General features: G+C 47.2%; 2 long non-coding RNA genes across 2 annotated transcripts; both read right to left on the reverse strand.

The window, feature by feature from the left end:
- Positions 1–14,724: 14,724 nt before the first annotated feature.
- Positions 14,725–15,374, reverse strand: LOC144888615 (uncharacterized). The gene is made up of 2 exons (XR_013621169.1): positions 14,874–15,374; positions 14,725–14,766 (listed from the first exon to the last, which is right to left on the reverse strand). It is a non-coding gene; the product is annotated as an uncharacterized LOC144888615 (long non-coding RNA).
- Positions 15,375–19,167: 3,793 nt separating this feature from the next.
- LOC144888616 (uncharacterized) lies at positions 19,168–19,380 on the reverse strand. The gene is made up of 2 exons (XR_013621170.1): positions 19,317–19,380; positions 19,168–19,209 (listed from the first exon to the last, which is right to left on the reverse strand). It is a non-coding gene; the product is annotated as an uncharacterized LOC144888616 (long non-coding RNA).
- Positions 19,381–20,163: the final 783 nt, after the last annotated feature.

A 20,163-nucleotide genomic window follows, 5' to 3' on the forward strand; every position in this document is an offset into this window, starting at 1 on the left:
TGTTTACAGCCTTTAGAATCTGAGAGGACTCCTCTTGACCCTCACCATCAGATTCCTCATATGGGGAATCAATTGGTGTTTCAGCTTCCTGGCGCACATCACATGATTGCTCAGTTTCAATAAAGTAAACTTCTTCAGGAACGTTTTGTGCCAGAGTCACATTTGAAACTTCTTCGGGATGCGAGGTGGGGGGCTCCAAGCATGTTTGTGACATGACCACCATGCTCGATTCAAGGATGTCACTCTCCTCCAGTGGATTTAAATTATCCTCTTTTATTCTCTCTGTGCCCTTATTTTCCTCATTTATTCCTTTTTTAGGGGGAGATTTTAAGTGCTTTTCCTCCTCTTGCGATTGACAGGAGGAAGCTGCACAATGAACGTCCTCGTGTGAGATGACACTGTCTGAAGGATCAGCGACACTCACTGGGATTGGAAAGTTAGAATCCACTTTTTCCTTGATGATGTTTGTACTAGTGGAGGTGTCCTTTTCCTCCAATAAGGCAAACCTGTTTTCACATTGAAATCCAGTGATGGAGTTTTCACTGATTTGCCTTTTCCCAGAAGGTGACGCACTTCTTACAGCCGATTTACGTTTTTTTACTTTGGAAACGGTGACAAACCCCTCATTTGCGCTGTCCATTGATTCAACGGGAGGGGGCGTGTCCACTTGTTTACCTGGTTTATCCTGCACATTTGTCGAGCAGGAAACGTTAACATTAATCTGCGAGTCATTGTTTCCCGTTTCGACCATGTTAGGCTGTTCCTTCTGATTGCGGCAAAACCGTTTCATATGTCCCACTGCACCACAACCAAAGCACTTTAGGGTGTCGGTGGTGATGTATACTTGATAATCGCGGCCATTTGTCGTGAATTTTAAAGCAACATTCAAGGAGGGATATTCCTTTTTGAGAACCATAAAGACCTGCCTACGGAAACTCATCACGTGACTGACACGTTCATCCTTACAGCCCAAAGGGAGCATTATTAATGGGGACACACATTGCCCATATCGCTGCAGCGCTGCAAGGATTGTATCGGTATCGAGAAATGGTGGTGCATTTGAAATAACCACTTTCTGAGCAGGAGTATCCAAGGGATAAACCATAACAAAGTGTCCGGAGTCGAGGGACAAACCTTGTTGTACGATGAGAGCAATGTGCTCTACATCGGACACAAACACGATAACCCGTTTGTTCATACGCGACGCCGCACGTACCTTATCAAACCCGATCATGTTCCCGATCGCGAGAACAATAGCTTCGACTGTAATACCCTCGGGTGGAGAACACGCAATGCCATGCTCACGTGATAATTGCTCAAACGCTGCATATCGCTGCGAGTGAGCAGCCGCCATGTTTGGACACACGAGGCTCGACCTCGTCCTCCCAGCTCGGGAAGAAGAAGTTAGTAATGTACTCCGACTTTCCCAGCTTAGGGAAAGGGAGCGTTAAAAAAACAAACTAAGGAAATATAAGCGGGAAAAAAAGGTTTGAAGTGAAGAAAATAAGTCGGGGGAAAAAACAACAGGGAACCGCCCAAAAACGGCGATTACCTTAACCTGCACAATAAGTGTGCTCTATGGCTCTCTCTCTCGTCTCAACATAGAAGGGGAAACACAGGGAAGCTTTACAAATAGAAACAAGCACACGAAGGAGCGAGATGGGGGGGAGGAGGGGTGGAACAAACAGCCAAGACAGAGCACTCACGACACGAAGCGAGCAGACGCCATGACACTGCACCCAGCGCACCGACAGCCGATAGGTGGCGACAGAGAGGGAGAGGGAGAGAGAGAGAGAGAAAGAGAGAGAGAGACAGAGAGAGAGACAGAGAGAGAGAGAGAGAGAGAGAGAGAGAGAGAGAGAGAGAGAGAGACTTTTGTGCCCTTTTATTATAAAAATACAAGCAATTCCACAAAGCGGTTGTAAGCAAAGCAACCAGTTTAAAGAAACATTTCGTAAGGATCATGAATTCACCAAAAGGAGCAAAGGATATTTAAAGGAAACCAGCAAGTATAAAATTTTTACAAACCAAAGGTGAAGACACAAACAAAACCACAAACCAATTTCAAAGGAAATGCTCATGCAAGAGCTATGACCACATCAAGAGCAAAATTAAGCGTTTAATTAAATTAAGCGAAACATTGAGAGAGGGAGAGAGAGGGAGAAAGGGAGAGAGAGAGAGAGAGAGAGAGAGAGAGAGAGAGAGAGAGAGAGAGAGAGAGAGAGAGAGAGAGAGAGAGAGAGACTTTGACTTTTGACGTCCTTTTATTCCAAAAAATATAAAGTGCATGGATGTACAGTGTATAAAATCAACAAAGCCAAAAACAAGAGAAAACGATGAAGCGAGGAAACAATACAGATATATGCGTTGATCAGTTCAACTTTTAACGAAAACAAATGCAATCTTCTGCAGCAATACTATGAAGTGTAGAAATTATGAACAATCAAGAGAAAAATAATACCAACTCGTTTTGGCGGACTTCACAGACACTTTTCAAACACCATTTTTCCACAAATCCATCAATTTCACCCATGCTCTTGGAAAACTCAAACTCATGTTTTAGCCTTGCAGCACACAGTGCATTGATAAACGTCATGACTTTGCATTGATGAACAGGCTTACCAAATCCGCTTCTCCTTTATGGACAGGTAAGTAGCAAGCTTTGCTGCAGCTACAAAAAAGCACAACAGTTCATATTCTTTGTTGTGTTGCCGTCTCTTTTTGAGCCCAAAAATAAAGGATCGAAAAGTAAATCTGAAATTCATTTTGAACGACACAAAGTCTAACCATTCAAATAAAGGAAAAAGTCTTTCACAACCAATAAAAAAATGAAAAACATCCTCATTTACAGAACAAAAGGGGCAACATGCAGATATTGGGGCAAAATTCCATACATATGTATTGCATGGGATGATCCAGTGGGCAAGGCGCCACTGAAGATCACCTGTTCTTTTGTTGATCAGCTTACAATACATTGATTCCCATACAGGTTCATTGGGGGGCCCGGCAGGGAGTAGCCTCTTCCATCGTGCTACTCCATTTAGCGGAGGAATACCAAGAACTTGAGATAACCACCACCTATACAGGCTCTTGCTGCTCTCAGCATGCAATACACTTGTCCCTGTGCTAACAGGTGGAAGTTCCTTGGGAAAGCAGTCAAAAATCAGTTTCGGAAACGGGGACTCGTTGGGGTGTCCAAAAGTATTCCAAGTCCAAAGTTTCTGTAGCTGATGACGTTTTTGAACAACTTTCCTCAAAATCGTTCCAATTGTCCTCTTGGACCGAATCGCCGTCAAGGTTGAAATTTCCTCCACATTCCTCCACCCGACACCGGAGTTTGGCCGAAGGTGCCATACTTTGTTTATGCCTGCCTCAATAAAGCGTTGGCACAAATGACGACTCTTGAGGACATCAGGGAAGAGAGGATTGAAGGACAGGGGTTCAACCTCGAACATCCCTGGGGAGTAAGTGTCCGCTTTACGGCTCACGGAAAGTCTTTCCCAGGCACTGAGAAGGCTCTGGTAAAATATGGGGAGCGTTGATGTATTCACGTACTTAAGGTGAGTCAGGAATACTTCGAGACCATAGCCGAGTCTACCCGCCTGTTGTAAAATATGGCAAGCCAAGGCATGGTTTGGCAGGTTTTCACCATATAGGAGGCGTTGAATGGAGCACAGGCGAAAAGCCATGAGACGGGATCTCATGTGAACAAGGCTCTGACCACCTTCAGATGCAATAAGGCATATTACGCTTGGCCGCAGCCAATGATGGCCTCCCCAAAAAAAGTCCACAAGTTTGGCCTGTATCCTGTCCAGCAGCACTTCTGGTGGTTGCAGGCAAATAAAGCGATGCCACAACGTTGTAGCAACCAAGTTGTTTGCCACTAAGACTCGGCCCTTAAATGAGAGGTGCGGTAGGGCTCTTTTCCACAGGTTCAGCCTCCTGTCTATTTCTCCAGTCACACCTTCCCAATTCCTTTTCTCAAATTGTGTAGAGCCCAGGGACACACCAAGGTAATCAACACCATCTGCTTTCCACTCCAAATTTTCTGGAAGAGTGGGCAGATGTGTTGAGACAGGTAGGCAGCTATTAAGGTATGGCACCCAAAGAGCTTTGCTTTTCGTCCAATTAACCTTCAGAGATGAAGCCATGAAAAAGGTTCTTAAGGACTTTACAAGAGCAACAATGTCTTGGTGGTTTTTTATAATGACGCAAACATCATCTGCATAGGCCGATATAGTCATTGGTGGGCTTCCAGGAAAACAGGTCAGGCCAGAGATATTCTTTCTCAGTGTGCAAAGAAATGGCTCCATTGCTAACGCAAAAAGCAAACCTGAGACTGGGCAACCCTGCCGTACCCCCCTCTGAACCTTTATGGGGGGAACCAGTTCATTGTTCACCTTAATTACACTGGAGATGTCAGTGTACAATAGAGTTATAAAGGCCCTGAAAATTACCCCAAACCCACATGCTTCAAGAACATGGCACAAGAAAACATGGTCAATACTGTCAAAGGCTTTTTCAAAGTCTAGAAAACATATTCCAAAATCATTTTGGTCATGGCGAGCATACATTAAATCCCGCACGAAAAAAATGTTGTCGTAAATCGAACGACTGGGGATGCAGAATGTCTGATCAGGTAAAACCAGATCACCAATGACTTTTTTTAAACGATTTGCCATTGCTTTCGAAACCATTTTATAGTCAGTGCACATTATTGAAACCGGTCTCCAATTCTCCATCCGCCGGAGATCTCCTGACTTTGGGAGAAGACTCACCACTGCTCTCCTCAGACTTAGTGGCATTACACCTTTTCGCACGGATTCTTGGATTACAATCAATAGTTCCGGGCCCAAAATGTCCCAAAATTCCATGTAAAACTCAGTTGGCAGGCCATCAATTCCCGGAGCCTTTCCAGATTCCATTCCAACCAGGGCACGCTGTAATTCATCAAGGCTTAAAGGCACATCCAGCTCCAGGCGTTGAGTCTCAGTTAGGGTTGGGAGATGGGAGGTAAAACATTTTATTTTATCCTCATATATATCTTTTTTAGCAAATAGTTCAGAATAATACTTTCTAATAGTGATTTTTACGCCATCAGAACTTGTAATTTCATTCCCACTGGGGTCCTTAAGTGATATAATAAGCTGGGGAGGCTTCGTTTCAGCTTCTAAGTGAAAGAAGGCTTTGCTAGGACTATCCGATACTTTAATGCTTTTTACTCTCAGTCTAACTAGTAGTCCTGCAGCCTTCTCCTGTAATAGTTCCCGGAGTTGGGTCCTTTTTTCAAGGAGCAATTTGTAATTTGTCTCATTTTCTTGCTCTGCCATTTTGTTTTGCAGTTTTAGAATTTCGGTTTCCAACCGTGCCAATGTGATTTGACTTTCATGGGTGATGTGGGAATTAAACTGTTGACAAAACAGTCGTATATGAGTTTTCATATTATCCCACCAAAGGTTAGTGGAAGCAAAGAGGGGCTTTTTTCCAACTATTGCTATCCATAGGATGCGAAAGGCTTCCTTAAACAGGGTATCATCCAAAAGACTTGTATTGAATTTCCAATAGGCGCTCCTCCATTTGAATTGAGGGAAAGATAGGCCCATCGTGACCATGTGGTGGTCAGAGAAGATGGAAGGGGTAATAGTTGAGGAGGTTACAGTATTCCTTAATCGTGGGGTGATGTACCAGCGGTCAAGCCTCGCTAAGGATACTTGGCCATTGGAGCATCGACACCATGTAAACTGCCGGTCATTTGGGTGCATCAATCGCCATACATCCAAAAAAGCCCCACCTGAAAGGAACTGGGAGAGGTCACCATGGGACTCGGGATGTGGTTCCGGTGAATTTCTGTCTATTTTGGGCTCTAGCGTACAATTGAAATCTCCCCCCATGCATATGCACTGATTTGGGTCAAACAAATTTAAATGGTTTATCACTTCAGTAAAGAAGGCTTTACGGTCAGTACTCTCACTTGGTGCATATACATTAAAAATAATGAGCTTCAGGCTATTGATCACCAATTCTAGGGAGGCAAAACGTCCCCGAATCACCTCCTGAAAGAGGCAAGATTCAGGTACAAGTCCTGGTTTTAACAAAAACCCCACTCCAGCAGATACAGATGACATATTACTGAAGAAACATTTACCTTTGAACATGCTGCTCCAGTCATGTTCAACCTTCTCAATAATATGAGTTTCTTGCAGTAATATTACATCGACTTGTTTCCTTTTGAATAAGCTATTCACTTGGATCTGGCGGACGTGACTGGCCCCACCACCATTTATATTGAGTGTTGCAAGATTAAGCGTCTTCATCACTCATTAGTAAATTTTGTCTGACACTGTGAGTACTCACTCTTTGCCTTTGTTATGATTTTCTTTAGTCGATGAAACTGCGATTTTGTTAGGTTTAGTTCCTCAGATTTTTTTATGACTAGTTTTGCAGCCTGAATAAAGGGAGCCAAATCAGGGAAATGATCCCCAATGATGACATTTCGCTGTCTATACGTTTCATTGAGGAATGAGAGAACAATATGGGGAGGGGTTGGGGGTTGATCTGGCATTAATTGTGATAATGCTGTTACCTCCACCTCCTCTTCCGATTCTGAAAAATCAGAAAGTGGTCCAATGGGGTCTGGGTCAATACCGTTTTCTTCTCCTGCTATGCAACCTAGCCTTCCCTTGTCTGGGGGGTCCACGCAGTGCTGTGTTTGGGAAACATCAGCACATTGATTACTGATTTCCTCAATTGGCATGAAATCATTATTCCCACATTCCTGTGGATTTATGTTTCCGCCCTTTTCTGCTGTATTGGCAGATTTATTATGGATGTCAGCCTGTTCGGCGACATTCGCTTGGATCAATGATGCACCATTCACGGTATCGTGGCCTGAATTATTTACATCATTAACGTCGTCTGTGTGAGTAATGGAAGCGCGTTGTTTTAGCGGCTGAACCCTGATGCTCTTTTCTGGGTTTTCCTCTTTATTTATTTGGTCCGCGCTTTGCAGAGAGATTCCAGGTGCATCCTGAAGAGTTTTTTCACTAACAGCCTGCAAATCGAGCACAACCTTTTTACCTGCTCCAGATGAGTCACTATCATGCGGAGCCCTTCGTTTACTCGTCCCCACTTTACTATCAGTGTCCATTTCAACATTTTGCTGAGGAGGAATAAATACGTTCACGCTTGGAACACTGGATTCACCCTCATTAGGAATTTTAGGCGGTGGCAATGCGATAACCTCCCCCCCACTGGGAATCTCAATTAGTGGAGCAACATTAACCTCCCTCCCACTGGGAGTATTCATTAGTGGAGCAGCGTTTACCTCCCTCCCACTGGGCGTATTCATTAGCAGAGCAACCTCCTCCTTACAAACTATGGCAGTGTGACCTGTCTTGCCACACCTGACACACGAGGCTTTGGGACAAGAACGTTTTAAATGTCCATACGCTCCACACTGAAAGCATGTTAAGGTGGTGGACGATGCGTATAGCTGGAAATTTGCCTCTTCAAAATTAATTTTGAAAGTGATGTTGAGGCCTGTGTCGTCCCCACGGTCTGGAAGGACCATATACACCTGTCTGCGGAAGCTCATTACGTGCTTAACACGTTCATTCCGACACCCAAGAGGGATTGTTGAAATCCTCGATACCATTTTACCGTACCGTGATAGCACGGTCATTAACTTGTCATTTGGGATAAATGGTGGTACGTTAGAAATAACCACTCTCGTCGCGGGAGTTAATAGCGGCGATGCCATCATAAAGTGACCGCTTTCCGTGGTTATTCCCGCACTTACCACGTCATGGACGAGTTCCTCGTCCGAAACGAACACCACCACTTTCTGGTTCATACGCGAAGCTGCACGTATATTTTCATCCCCAACAATGCTCCCCACAGCGAGGATGATGTCCTCGACAGGGACTCCATCCGGAGGCACGCACACAAACGCGTGCTTCCTGGTTAAGCCTTCAAAGTCATCGCGACGAGAGCGTGCATTCGCCATTCCGGCGAAAATACCCCCCCCCCCTCCCCCCGCTTGTCCGAGCCGGACAAGAGGGTATCAAACCTAAATAAACGAACTAAAGTAAATAATAAACGTGCATTATAAGCACAGAAATGGCTTACAACGCGCCGTCAACGCCAGTAGGCCGCACCCAAAATGGGCCCGCTCTCAATCCTCTCTCTCTCGAAGGCAAAGGTGTAGAACAGATGAGAACAAATGCCAAAGCACACAGGATGGAAAAGGAGAGGGAGGGGGGGGGGGCAGGGGAGGGCAGGAGAGGGGGGAAAACTCACGATGAACTCACCAAAACACAGAGCAGTTGCTCACAGCCGCCATGACGCTACACCCAACGCACCGACGGCCGATAGGTGGCGACAGAGAGAGAGAGAGAGACCACGCCCCCCTTGAGAATGAGCAGCGACTTCGATCACAGACACCGCCCACTTGATATTATTGTCAGCCAATCAGGCGTAAACTCCCTGCCTTGTTAGCAGCTTCGGAAGAGATGAATCCGCCCCTACGATGAATACGGATGAAGATTTAATGAAGAAGATGAAGATGATGATGATGATGATGATGAAGATGAAGATGAAGATGAAGATGAAGATGAAGATCACAACATTCATTGGCGGTGTATCTTTTGTGAAATAGAATAAAACTTTAACTATTAAAGTGACACGCCAAGATAAGGTGTTTGAACTTTATTTTAATCTTCATCGTGAATAGATGATGAACTTAAAATGTAACATGAATTGATAAACAAAACAAGAATAACTTTCACTGAAAAACCCGACATGCATCTGAACTTATATCCAGGTTCAATGTTCCGTTATCATGAACAACATTAAATGAACAACTTTCACTGATTAAACCCGAAAGTGAAACTTACAAGCCGAATTCAGATGTTCCATTAGCAACATTGTAGATGTGGATTATCCACATCAGTTGCGATGGTTGACTTTGCATATTGGCGACGAGATCATCGATTCGGCTTTGAAGCGGCGACAATGCGATTCTCAGGTCGGCGCACAGGGCCACCGTCTCCAGTTTGTGTCGATACTTGGACTTCAGATATGTCACCGTTGAGAAACCTGCCTCACACATCCACGTTGTCGTGAATGGCATCAGGGACTATACCGCGAGATGTGCAAACTATGGATACTCATGAGACACTGTCAGCCAAAACGTTACTAAAGTGTCCTTCCTGAACAGTGTCTCAAGTGTACCGTCGGACACGATGTCGATCAGGTCCTCTTTCAATCTGTTGGACAAGTTGCAGCACTGCTGGACGTCGACTGAATAAGGGTCTCGGATCCACTTCTTCTCCACGCGTGGATCAACAGGAAAGTATTCGTCAAATCGTTTGCGCAGGTTCACCAGATGTTCGACGATGACATCCTTAATGTCCACACGTTCCTCAACACTCTTGCTGAGCAGATCATCCAGGTTTTCGAACATGTCAAATTCATCATTGGTCTGTACTCTTCTCTTCCATAGATCCAGCTTTGACTTGAAAGCCGCTAACTTGTCATACATTACGAACACGGATTTTGCCTCCTTGTTCGTTTTGCCCTGGAACGATATGTTCAGATTGTTCAACAAGTTGAAGATGTCGGCCATGTATGCCAATGTTGCAATGAATTTGTTGTTTTTGTAGGACACTGCCTGGTCTGACCTAGCCACCTCCAAGAATGCGAGGACCTGGTCGTGAAGTTCATACAATCTTGCCAAAGCATCTCCTCTGGAGGGCCAGCGTACAGCTGCAAAATACAGCACCGTGTAGTGGTGTGTTCTGCATCTTGCTCCTTACACAGCTCTGCAAACAACCTCGAATTTATGGCGCTCTTCCTGAGATGGTTGATTGTTTTCACTGCAATGTCCATTACTTCGGCAAGTCCAGGTGACATCTCTTTCGCCGCTAATGCCTCACGGTGGAGGAAGCAGTGGGTCCAGCTTGCCTCTGGTGCCACATCTTGGATGAGCTTAATGACACCGCTGCACCGACCTGTCATCGATGCCGCACCATCTGTACAAACGCCAACACAGTCTTCCCACCTGAGGCTAAGCAATGCGATGTGTTTGTTGACGACTGCGAATATTTCTGTGGCCGTGGTCTTGGTCTGTAGCTCGTCACATGCCAGAAGATCCTCCATAAAGTCATCGCCATGCCGATAACGAACAAAGATGAGGATCAACGCCTTCTGTGCGATGTCCATTGACTCGTCCAATTGGATGACAAACTTGTTGGCCTCTAGGTTTGCGTACAGCTGGTGCTCGATGTCTTTGCCCATGTCTATTATCCGTCGGCGAATCGTGTCGACAGAAAGCGGAATGGTGCTTATCTTGGAAGCCGCCATCTCTCCAAGCACTTCTCTGCACATCGCCTTGGCGCATGGCAGGATGAGTTGCTCTGCAATACAAGATAAATAAAATAACACATGAACATTTCTTTCACTTTATGATTAATCTTTATTTTGTTCCAAGGCAGCGGTTAGTAACCCGGGGGTCGTTTGGGGTTTTCAGGGGGTCATGAAGGGGTCATAAATAGCATACCAATTTGTTGAGCCCATTTTAGGAACCTAACAAAGGTACATACCACACACAGTATTTTCTTCGCGTATGTGCGTACTTCATGACCCCCAGGTTAAGAACCGCTGTTCCAAGGCATTATAAAAATTCAATATGTTCGATGTGATTGCCGTACGTAATTTTAAAAAAGAGGCAAAGTTTAAGAATGGCTGTATTGCAACAAACAATAAAACTTACGAAGTTGTGATATACCAACATATTAATGGCACGAGTAATAGTAAGCAAGAACCCGACACATAAATATTCTAAAGCCGAAATGAAAAACTAAATTTAACTATACTTACAGCGCCATGTATTACTTTATGAACCAACAAACCGCCAATGCAGTGAAATACTTTTACGAAAAAAAACTTACCCGCAATAGTGTACGGTTTCTTTAATACGCAATACGCAATAGTGTACGCAATACGCAATAGTGTACGGTTTTCTTTGGCTATCTTCTCCGCCACCAGGTAGCTGGCTTTGGTCAGTCCTTTCGATGGAAAAACAGCCGAACTCATTACTGACTTGCTGTTGTTCATCTCGCATTCTTTCCAGAGAAAAAACTCCCGCGACTTGTTGACATGATCTCCATGTTTCTTCTCGAGGTGCCGTTTCATCTTTTGGGGCCTGAGGGACTCGTTGGCCAACACGTCAAGGCATATCACACACTGTGGTCGATGAACATTGTGCTTATCGATATTCAAGGTGAACCCATAGTTCAGGAACACAGGCTGATACTTTCTAGCCATGGCGAGTACCTTACTCTCACAGCTCAATCTTTCGAATGAAAAGCAATGGACATTCGCGTGTCGGAAACTAAACGTATGATCTGACTGACCGGATGCATGCGCGGTACATCGCGGTACATCGGTACAGCGTGGTAGAAGAGTCCACACTATGAAGTTTGTGTCGGCGTTCGTTTGATCTCTGTTCTGTTCAGTCGGGAGAAGTAAATCGTCGATAAAGTTTTTTTCCCGCGATTTCTGAAACGATCATGTGACCCATTGAAAATCCTTCGTGACCCAAACATTGGGTCGCAACCCATAGGTTGCGGAACGTCAATCTAGAATGTCATTGTATGCTGTAGCATTAAGATATCCCTTCACTGGAACTAAGGGGCCTAGCATGAACCATGAAAAACAGCCCCAGACCATTATTCCTCCTCCACCACACTTTACAGTTGGCAATATGCATTCGGGTAGGCAACGTTCTCCTGGCATCCGCCAAACCCATATTAGTCAGTTGGACTGCCAGATGGTGAAGCGTGATTCATCACTCCAGAGAACACGTTTCCACTGCTCCAGTGTCCAATGGCGGCGAGCTTTACACCACTCCAGCTGATGCCTGGCATTGCACATGGTGATCTTAGGCTTGTGTGCGGCTGCTCGGACATGGAAACCCATTTCATGAAGCTCCCGATGAACAGTTGTGCTGACGTTGCTTCCAGAGGCAATTTGGAACTCGGTAGTGAGTGTTGCAACCGAGGACAGACAACCTTTACACACTACATGCTTCAGCACTCGGCGGTCCCTTTCTGTGAGCTTGTGTGGCCCACCACTTCGTGGCTGAGCTGTTGTTGCTCCTTGATGTTTCCACTTCAAAATAACAGCACTTACAGTTGACCGGGGCAGCTATAGCAGGGCAGAAATTTGACGAAATGACTTGTTGGAAAGGTAGCATCCTCTGACCGTGCCACGTTGAAAGTCAATAAGCTCTTCAGTACGGCCCATTCTACTGCCAATGTTTGTTTATGGAGATTGCATGGCTGTGTGCTTGATTATATGTACCTGTCAGTAATGGGTGTGGCTGAAATATCCGAATCCTCTCATTAGAAGTGTTGTCCACATACTTTTGGTCATGTAGTGTATATACATCTTTCTAACCACTGACTGATTGACAGACTGACATATTAATGCTCGGTACCTTCTGGGTGTCGCAGAAAGCTGAAATTTGGCATGCCGACGGACATTGAAGCTGGTACACTGGGAAAAATCAAGAACGGTCGGAAAGCATACGTAAATTAAAATTTATCTAAAAATACGTAAATACATACAGAAAAAAATTTAGTAAAAATCCTCAATCGATATCTAACATTTGAAAATTTTAATTTTCGTAACTGTAAACTGTGAAATAAAAGTCTTAATGAAAATTTACATAAGAACTAAACATGTCCATCAAATAAATAAATAAAATCTCAATTGATATCTAGCAGCAGGTAGGTGATGTGTCAGCATACTCCACTAGTATGTATGTATATATATTGTTGCGGATCTCAGAGACGGCACTCCCCTTAGCAAGGGGGGGTTAATCCCCTTGGCATGTTAAGCTGACCGTCTCTAGTCCTGGTACTTATAACGCTCTTTTGCGGGGTGAAATTGGTCAGGGTTATTGGTCAAGGTGTTCTCGCGAATACCTTTACCAATCCCTCCGCAAAACAGGGAGACAAGTACCGCTCGAACCACGGACAAGTTGGTATTTGCCGAGCGGTTTAGCAATCCGCGATTCGAGCCGTTAGCAATTGACTAACCTGATTCTGCGCATTGGCCAAATCGTGCCACAGGTACTCAATCGAAAGAAGAGACTAAAGTGATCGGGGGAAAGAAGAAACCAAAGTAAAGGAATACCAGATATTTATTAACTATATACAAAACCAAAGAAGAAACGAAAGGTAATGTACAGTGAAGAAGAAGAAGACCCAGGGCAGCCTCAAGCAGTCTTATATTATCAACACCCAGGACAGACAAACAGACTTACACGAAAGGGGAATAGCAGGCAGGAATGAATGGAAGGGATGAGAAGGCCCAGGCAGACGGTAGGCGTCGAGGTCCGGCTCCAGGAGTCGACTCGCATCGTGGCGGGAAAACCCTGGCAGGCAGCGAGCGCGTATCGTTCAACGCGAGCGGACGCTGCATATAGCGATGGGACTGGGATGCTCCGTATATAACAAATGGCTCGTGTCAACGCTCTCTCCCTTGAACAAGATGCCAGTTTGTCGCGCACTCCAGGTCCTTCCCTTCTCGTCGGTACCTTCTCACGTGTCTCTCTCAAGCAGTGCCTCGCAGCCGCTTTTATTGCTCGTGTTGGAATCAAGCCGTCGGCTCTGATGACATGCCTACCGGTTGGCTCCCCGCGGCGCTGGTTGGCCGGCAAAGGGCTCGCTGACTCCACCTCTGCCGATGCATCGACGTGCCACACATTGTTCTGGTGGCTCCGCCCCCTTCTTCCTCGGCTTGACTGCATGGCTAATAGCGGTTTGGGGCCAACAACCGAATCAAGGCAAGGAGCAGCGAACGCCGCCCGACTGTTACTTTGCGGAGACGATTGGGGGAATTGAAAGGGACCTATCTTATTTGATTAATGCAACGCAGATTCAACTATTGGGAACAGATCCTTAACTGAAACACATAATAATGAAATAACTACGGAGAGGTCCTATGGTTCACTACGTGTTGTACATGGACTAACTAGGGTGCGATCTTTAACAAGCCAATTGATGGGGATATTTACAGGGGAAAATTTACTAAAATTTACTAGTGAAGGTTCTAAAAACCGTAACAATATCTATATATATATATATATATATATATATATATATATATATATATATATATATATGTATATATATATATATATACATATATATATATATATATATATATATATATATATATATATATATATATACATACATATATACATATATATATAATATATATATTTTTTTTTTTGGGGGTTAGGGAGGGTTAAAGATAACCTTAGAAGAGATAGAACTGTATATAATAGTGTTGTGTGACTGCCCTGTAGTGAACACCACAGGGCGACATGGATGACCAAACGAGCTCTACTCCATGGCGTTCAATCCAAAAATGACGGTATTCTTTACACGTGAGGGAAAGGAGGATACCAAACTTACCTGGACGGCTTCCACACGACGTCTTCACACCTGGATATAATCAATCAACTCAACGACACATAATTAAAATGAACAAAAATACCTGCTTTATGGAAGAAAGGCCGGTAACCAAATGATGCATGATAAAATAAAGTCCTAACTGGAGCCCTCCCAGACAGACTCAAATACAAACAATGGAAAATAACTGAGAAAATAATGTGTTTTGTTGTGAAAAATCAACCAGATCCACAACTCGTCCCATAGATAGGTTTAATTTCAATTAGATCGTAACATCATCCTGTAAAATACACCATGCAACATATATGTCAGGATCAAGGCATCATATGAGAAAGATTGGATATATCAGTCAATGCAAGCAAGCCTAGAATATAAGTGGGTACGTACCATTCAATTCTACATGTCATTGTATAAAGTCGCAGGAGTGGCCTCGAGTCGCGGACGTCCCGAGGTCTTATAGACACCGCCCAGTGGTTTAAGTGAGCGTCACACCTGGGTTCAACTTACATTTTCACCACATTCTCCCCGCCGTTAGAACTATGCTGCCACTAGGCAGGAAGCGAGCGCGCGTCAGCATTAATAGGTAGAGGAAGTCATTATATCATTATTAGGGTGTCAAAGAAATATCCCTATTGATTCTTGTCTTTGCGCCATTGTGTTATGTTTCGCACACTGTCAAAGCGTCTTTAGGGCTTCCTGGAAAGCGCTATATGAAACAAATCCATTATCAGTCGTACAGGTCAGTCGGTCCATCCGTAGAGGTCAGTGTGGCGAATTACCCTGCCAGCACAGGTTCGGGAACTACCGGGTACGTCGTCCCCAAATCCGGAGTCCCCTGCTTCGGAGTAGCCGCTGGAGGCAGGTGTCGGAGGGGCACCTCAGTGCCCTCACCGCTTCAGGCAGGGGTGTATCAGCCGAAGGGAGGGACGGCAGATGTTCTCTAGGCGCACTCATAGCCTGGTTAGCAAACATGTTCGATACTGGCAGACGATGAGCCTGTGGGTCACAATAGGCTAGTCTCACAGGCCTATGTGCTGGATAAGGTGTACCTTTGCGATATGTAACTCATTACATAAGGTGTACCTTGTCGAAGAGCGAATGTCCATTCGTCGCAATGCAACGCATTTCAGGCAGATGTGTCGATGTGGAAGATGTGTATGTCCATTCGTCGCAATGCAACGCATTTTCAGGCAGAGGTGTCGATGTGGAAGATGTGTAAATCAGTAAGCCATGTCTATTCGTCGCAAAGCAACACATTACAGGAAGATGTGTCGATGTGGAAGATGTGTAAATCAGTAAGCCTCTTTACAGTAAGCTGTAACAGTAAGTAAGATGACATGACAGGAGGCCATGACAGTGTAAGTCAATTACAGTAAGTCTGTACTGGCCTAGGAGTTGTCACAGTAAGTAAGATTACATGACAGGAGGCCACTACAGTAAGTCCATTACAGTAAGTCTGTACCTGCCTTGGCTCCCAAGGGTACATGGTCGATCCACAATAGATCCATGCCATGGAATTGCCGAGGGAGAGAACCGACGAGAGCCATAACGAGAGTTACGCGATACCCCGGAGTCCCCCTGTTTTGAAATCACGAGACTCGAGCGCTCCCTGACGGCAGCGCGTACGAATTACAAGCTCCGGCAAATAGTTTCAAGCAAAACGATTGCCACGAGTGCCCTCCGTAGGCAGCCCGAACGACCGGCATGGCAGATACGAAGACGCACAAAACGACCGAAGATCGGCTATACTGGCTACCGTCCCGGAGGGAGTGTCCCGGAGAGAAAACGTCGAGATCGAGAAATGGAAAACGTCCCGGATGGATCGACATCCAAGAGAATGGCCCGGATGGATGGATCGACATCCAAGAGGATGGCCGAGATCGAGAAATGGAAACGTCCCGGATGGATCAACATCCAAGAGAATGGCCCGGATGGATGGATCGACATCCCAGATCACCAGATCAAACGTCCCGGATGGATCGACATCCAAGAGAATGGCCCGGATGGATGGATCGACATCCCAGATCATCACCTCACCCCCTCACTCATCCATCCCCCCCCCCCCCCCCCGTCGTGAAGTGCGAGATAACAGCCGCGCATCGCGCACCGAAGGCGAGCGACCTTCACAGTCTGGGTCAGAGGGAACGCAATCAGGCAGCGGCCTGGCGAGGCGTCTCGCAGTCTCGAAATGTGTGGAGGCGAGCCAGGAGACCTGTCCTCGAAGCAACAAGCCCAGAGTCAAGGGCGATCCGGCGGGCCGGTGCCCAGAGACGAGGGAGTCGGGCGCAACGCTCAATGTCACCGTGTCATGGGGTCACCGTGCACCCCCAAATGCCCCGTGCCTTATCGATTAACGGCATAAGTCCGCGATGTTGGCTAGTCGCCCTCAAAGGCCGCCACGTTATGACACGCACTTTCGGGCAGGGGCGGTCAGATTACTATCTGTAGAGAGGTACCCAGGTAGACGAACTCTGATGACGCAAGTGCGGGAAACAGTTAAATGGTGCTGTAAAGCAAACGCGTGATTTAGTCGATGACGTCATCAATTGCTTCGGGCGCGTGCGGGCGGGTTTGACGGCGAGTTCCAGCTGAGCGGTATCCCCAGATGGAGTAAAGTAGCACTCCGAAATCTAAAGTCTCGCGTCCATTGGGCAGCAGCATTCGAGCGGGCTCGAGATCGGTGTACGGAATACGAACCCGGCCGACGAGCGAAAAGTATTATCTAGGGCGCACCGCGTACGAGGGAAACCGAAAGTTGAGCTCAGCCCGTTGAACCAGTGCGGCTTCGCCGAGTCGAGAGGGTGAGCACGCCGAGTCGAGAGGGCGAGCACGCCGAGTCGAGAGGGCGAGCATGCCTGGCAGCGATAGACTGCACGACCTGAAGTAGCGTCTCGTTTGTTTAGCTGTCGGGTCAAAGGATCGAATACATATCACGCCCTGAAGTAGCGTCTCGTTTGTTAGCTTTCGGGTCAGAGGATCGAATACATATCACGCCCTGAAGTAGCGTCTCGTTTGTTAGCTTTCGGGTCAAAGGATCGAATACATATCACGCCCTGAAGTAGCGTCTCGTTTGTTTAGCTTTCGGGTCAAAGGATCGAATACATATCACGCCCTGAAGTAGCGTCTCGTTTGTTTAGCTTTCGGGCCGTGTTTTGTCCGGAGTTTTAGACATAGATAGTCATATAGAATACACATGGTATACGATCATCTATCATAAGCATAAGCCCGAGTGTCGTGAAAGGCTATGAAGGTCCCGCTCGACGTCCTTAGAAACTCATCCGTGCTGCGACGAGTCCTCGCATGGTGCCAAGCGAGCCTCCATTGAGGCGATTCCGGGCAGCGGAGTTCGCCGGCCTCGTTGAGTAGCCACATGTAGGTGGGATTTCGACGAGCCGTGATCAGAATCGCCGGCCTCGCAGAGTGGTGCGCAGTGCGCGATTTGCGCGTGGGAGGTGATTCCACCGTGCAGCGATTGATCGGGTTGTGCCCGCGATGGGGCAGCGCGCGATTCGCGCGTAGGTGGGATGTCGACGAGCCGCGATCAGAATCGCCGGCCTCGCAGAGTGGTGCCCACGAAGGGCGCAGTGCCCGAGCAGCCGGAGTGAGCCAGCCGTGTGAGGCACGGCGTGATTCCGACGAGCAGTGCGCGATTCGCGCGGAGGAGGTGGTTCCACCGAGAAGCGAGTGGTCAGAGTGAGCCGGCCGTGTGAGGCGCGGCGTGATTCCGACGAGCAGTGCACGATTCGCGCGGAGGAGGTGGTTCCACCGAGAAGCGAGTGGTCAGGGTGAGCCGGCCGTGTGAGGCGCGGCGTGATTCCGACGAGCAGTGCGCGATTCGCGTGGAGGAGGTGGTTCCACTGAGAAGCGAGTGGTCAGGGTGAGCCGGCCGTGTGAGGCACGGCGTGATCCCGACGAGCAGTGCGCGATTCGCGTGGAGGAGGTGGTTCCACTGAGAAGCGAGTGGTCAGGGTGAGCCGGCCGTGTGAGGCACGGCGTGATTCCGACGAGCAGTGCGCGATTCGCGTGGAGGAGGTGGTTCCACCGAGCAGCGAGTGGTCGGAGTGTGCCGGCCCCCGCGGAGGAGGCGATTCCACCGAGTAGCGAGTGGTCGGAGTGTGTCGGCCGTGTGGAGGCATGGCCGACATGGGAGTCGTGATCACTCGCGTGGGAATCTCATCTCGGGCCGAGGCACGCAAATCTAGGATGATTCTCTCGGACGGAGCCGTTAGCGTTTCGAGCAACCGAGGCTAGACTCGTACCTGCGGCGCCAAGCGGGTCCGTCGTTCCGACGGGGTTGCGGCCCAGGACATTTCCCAGTGGCCTCCTTCAGCAGGCGCCTTGCCGGAGTCCGTCATGCCTGCTCCGGCGTTCGGGCCTCAGGAGAGCAGTTTGCGTTTTGATGACGCGGTCCCGGAAAAGGCTTGCGAGGTCCCCATCGCATCCGGTCCTTTTGAGGCAGACCGGCGGCGAGAGTAGTCGGAGCTCCGTAGCTGGAGCTAGCTCGACGGGTCCTCCGCCGGTCATCCTTCTCCGAGGTGGGCCTCGCAGGAGCGCAGAGAATGTCGGGAACGCTCGTCTGTGATCTGCGTTCATCCGGCCATCGCAAGACTCGTGTCCCGCCATTTCCGAAGATCATAATTGAAATTAAGTGTTGTGAAAAATCAACCAGATCCACAACTCGTCCCATAGATAGGTTTAATTTCAATTAGATCGTAACATCATCCTGTAAAATACACCATGCAACATATATGTCAGGATCAAGGCATCATATGAGAAAGATTGGATATATCAGTCAATGCAAGCAAGCCTAGAATATAAGTGGGTACGTACCATTCAATTCTACATGTCATTGTATAAAGTCGCAGGAGTGGCCTCGAGTCGCGGACGTCCCGAGGTCTTATAGACACCGCCCAGTGGTTTAAGTGAGCGTCATACCTGGGTTCAACTTACATTTTCACCACATGTTTGTGTGTCACTTAGCTCTAATCAGCCCTTGAACCTCATCAGGAATCGTCCCAGGCCCCACATCCTTGCGCGCGAAAATACGCTCGTTGGTGCGTAGTCTGTACGCAGGAACGACCTTGGTGCGCAGCTCGCTCTTCCAGCTGCCGAGCTCAAAGCGAGCAGGCAGTGCTCGTCCACTCACCGTCTGCTCCACACCAGCACCCACGTCTCGCAGCGCAAGAGCGCTATGAACTCCGACCACTCACCGTCAAATCCCGAAAATCAGAGCAAGCCGAGAGAGAAACCACGAGCCAAGAAGAAAAGGAAAATGATTGGACACGACCGTTCATTATTGAGGCCAGGACTCAAGAGGACGAAGAAGAGAGGATCGAGAAAATGTCGGGCAGAGCGTTCCTTTATACTCAAGGCTCTGACGTCATCTCACGACGTCTCTTGTGTCCGCTCCTATCAGCGAGTTCAATCTTAGCAATCCTTACTGGAACCAAATTCCAGACCAATCACTGCTCTTCGGGGCGTGGCCTCGCGGACCTCCTGGCCTGTGTGCTCACCAGTTCAGTGTTATCAGCAGTAGTGCTCAATGTCCTGCTTCCGGTTGGTTTTTATTTTGTGTCATAAGTGCACGATTTCTTGGCTATGTGTGTGTGCTGTGTGTGTCATGAGGAACAGAGGAAAAATAACAGAGGCCATTAGATACAGGGGATTAATTATCCAT

This window comes from Myxine glutinosa, chromosome 13 (assembly GCF_964187855.1).
Source record: "Myxine glutinosa chromosome 13, kmMyxGlut1.1, whole genome shotgun sequence".
Taxonomy (NCBI): domain Eukaryota; kingdom Metazoa; phylum Chordata; class Myxini; order Myxiniformes; family Myxinidae; genus Myxine; species Myxine glutinosa.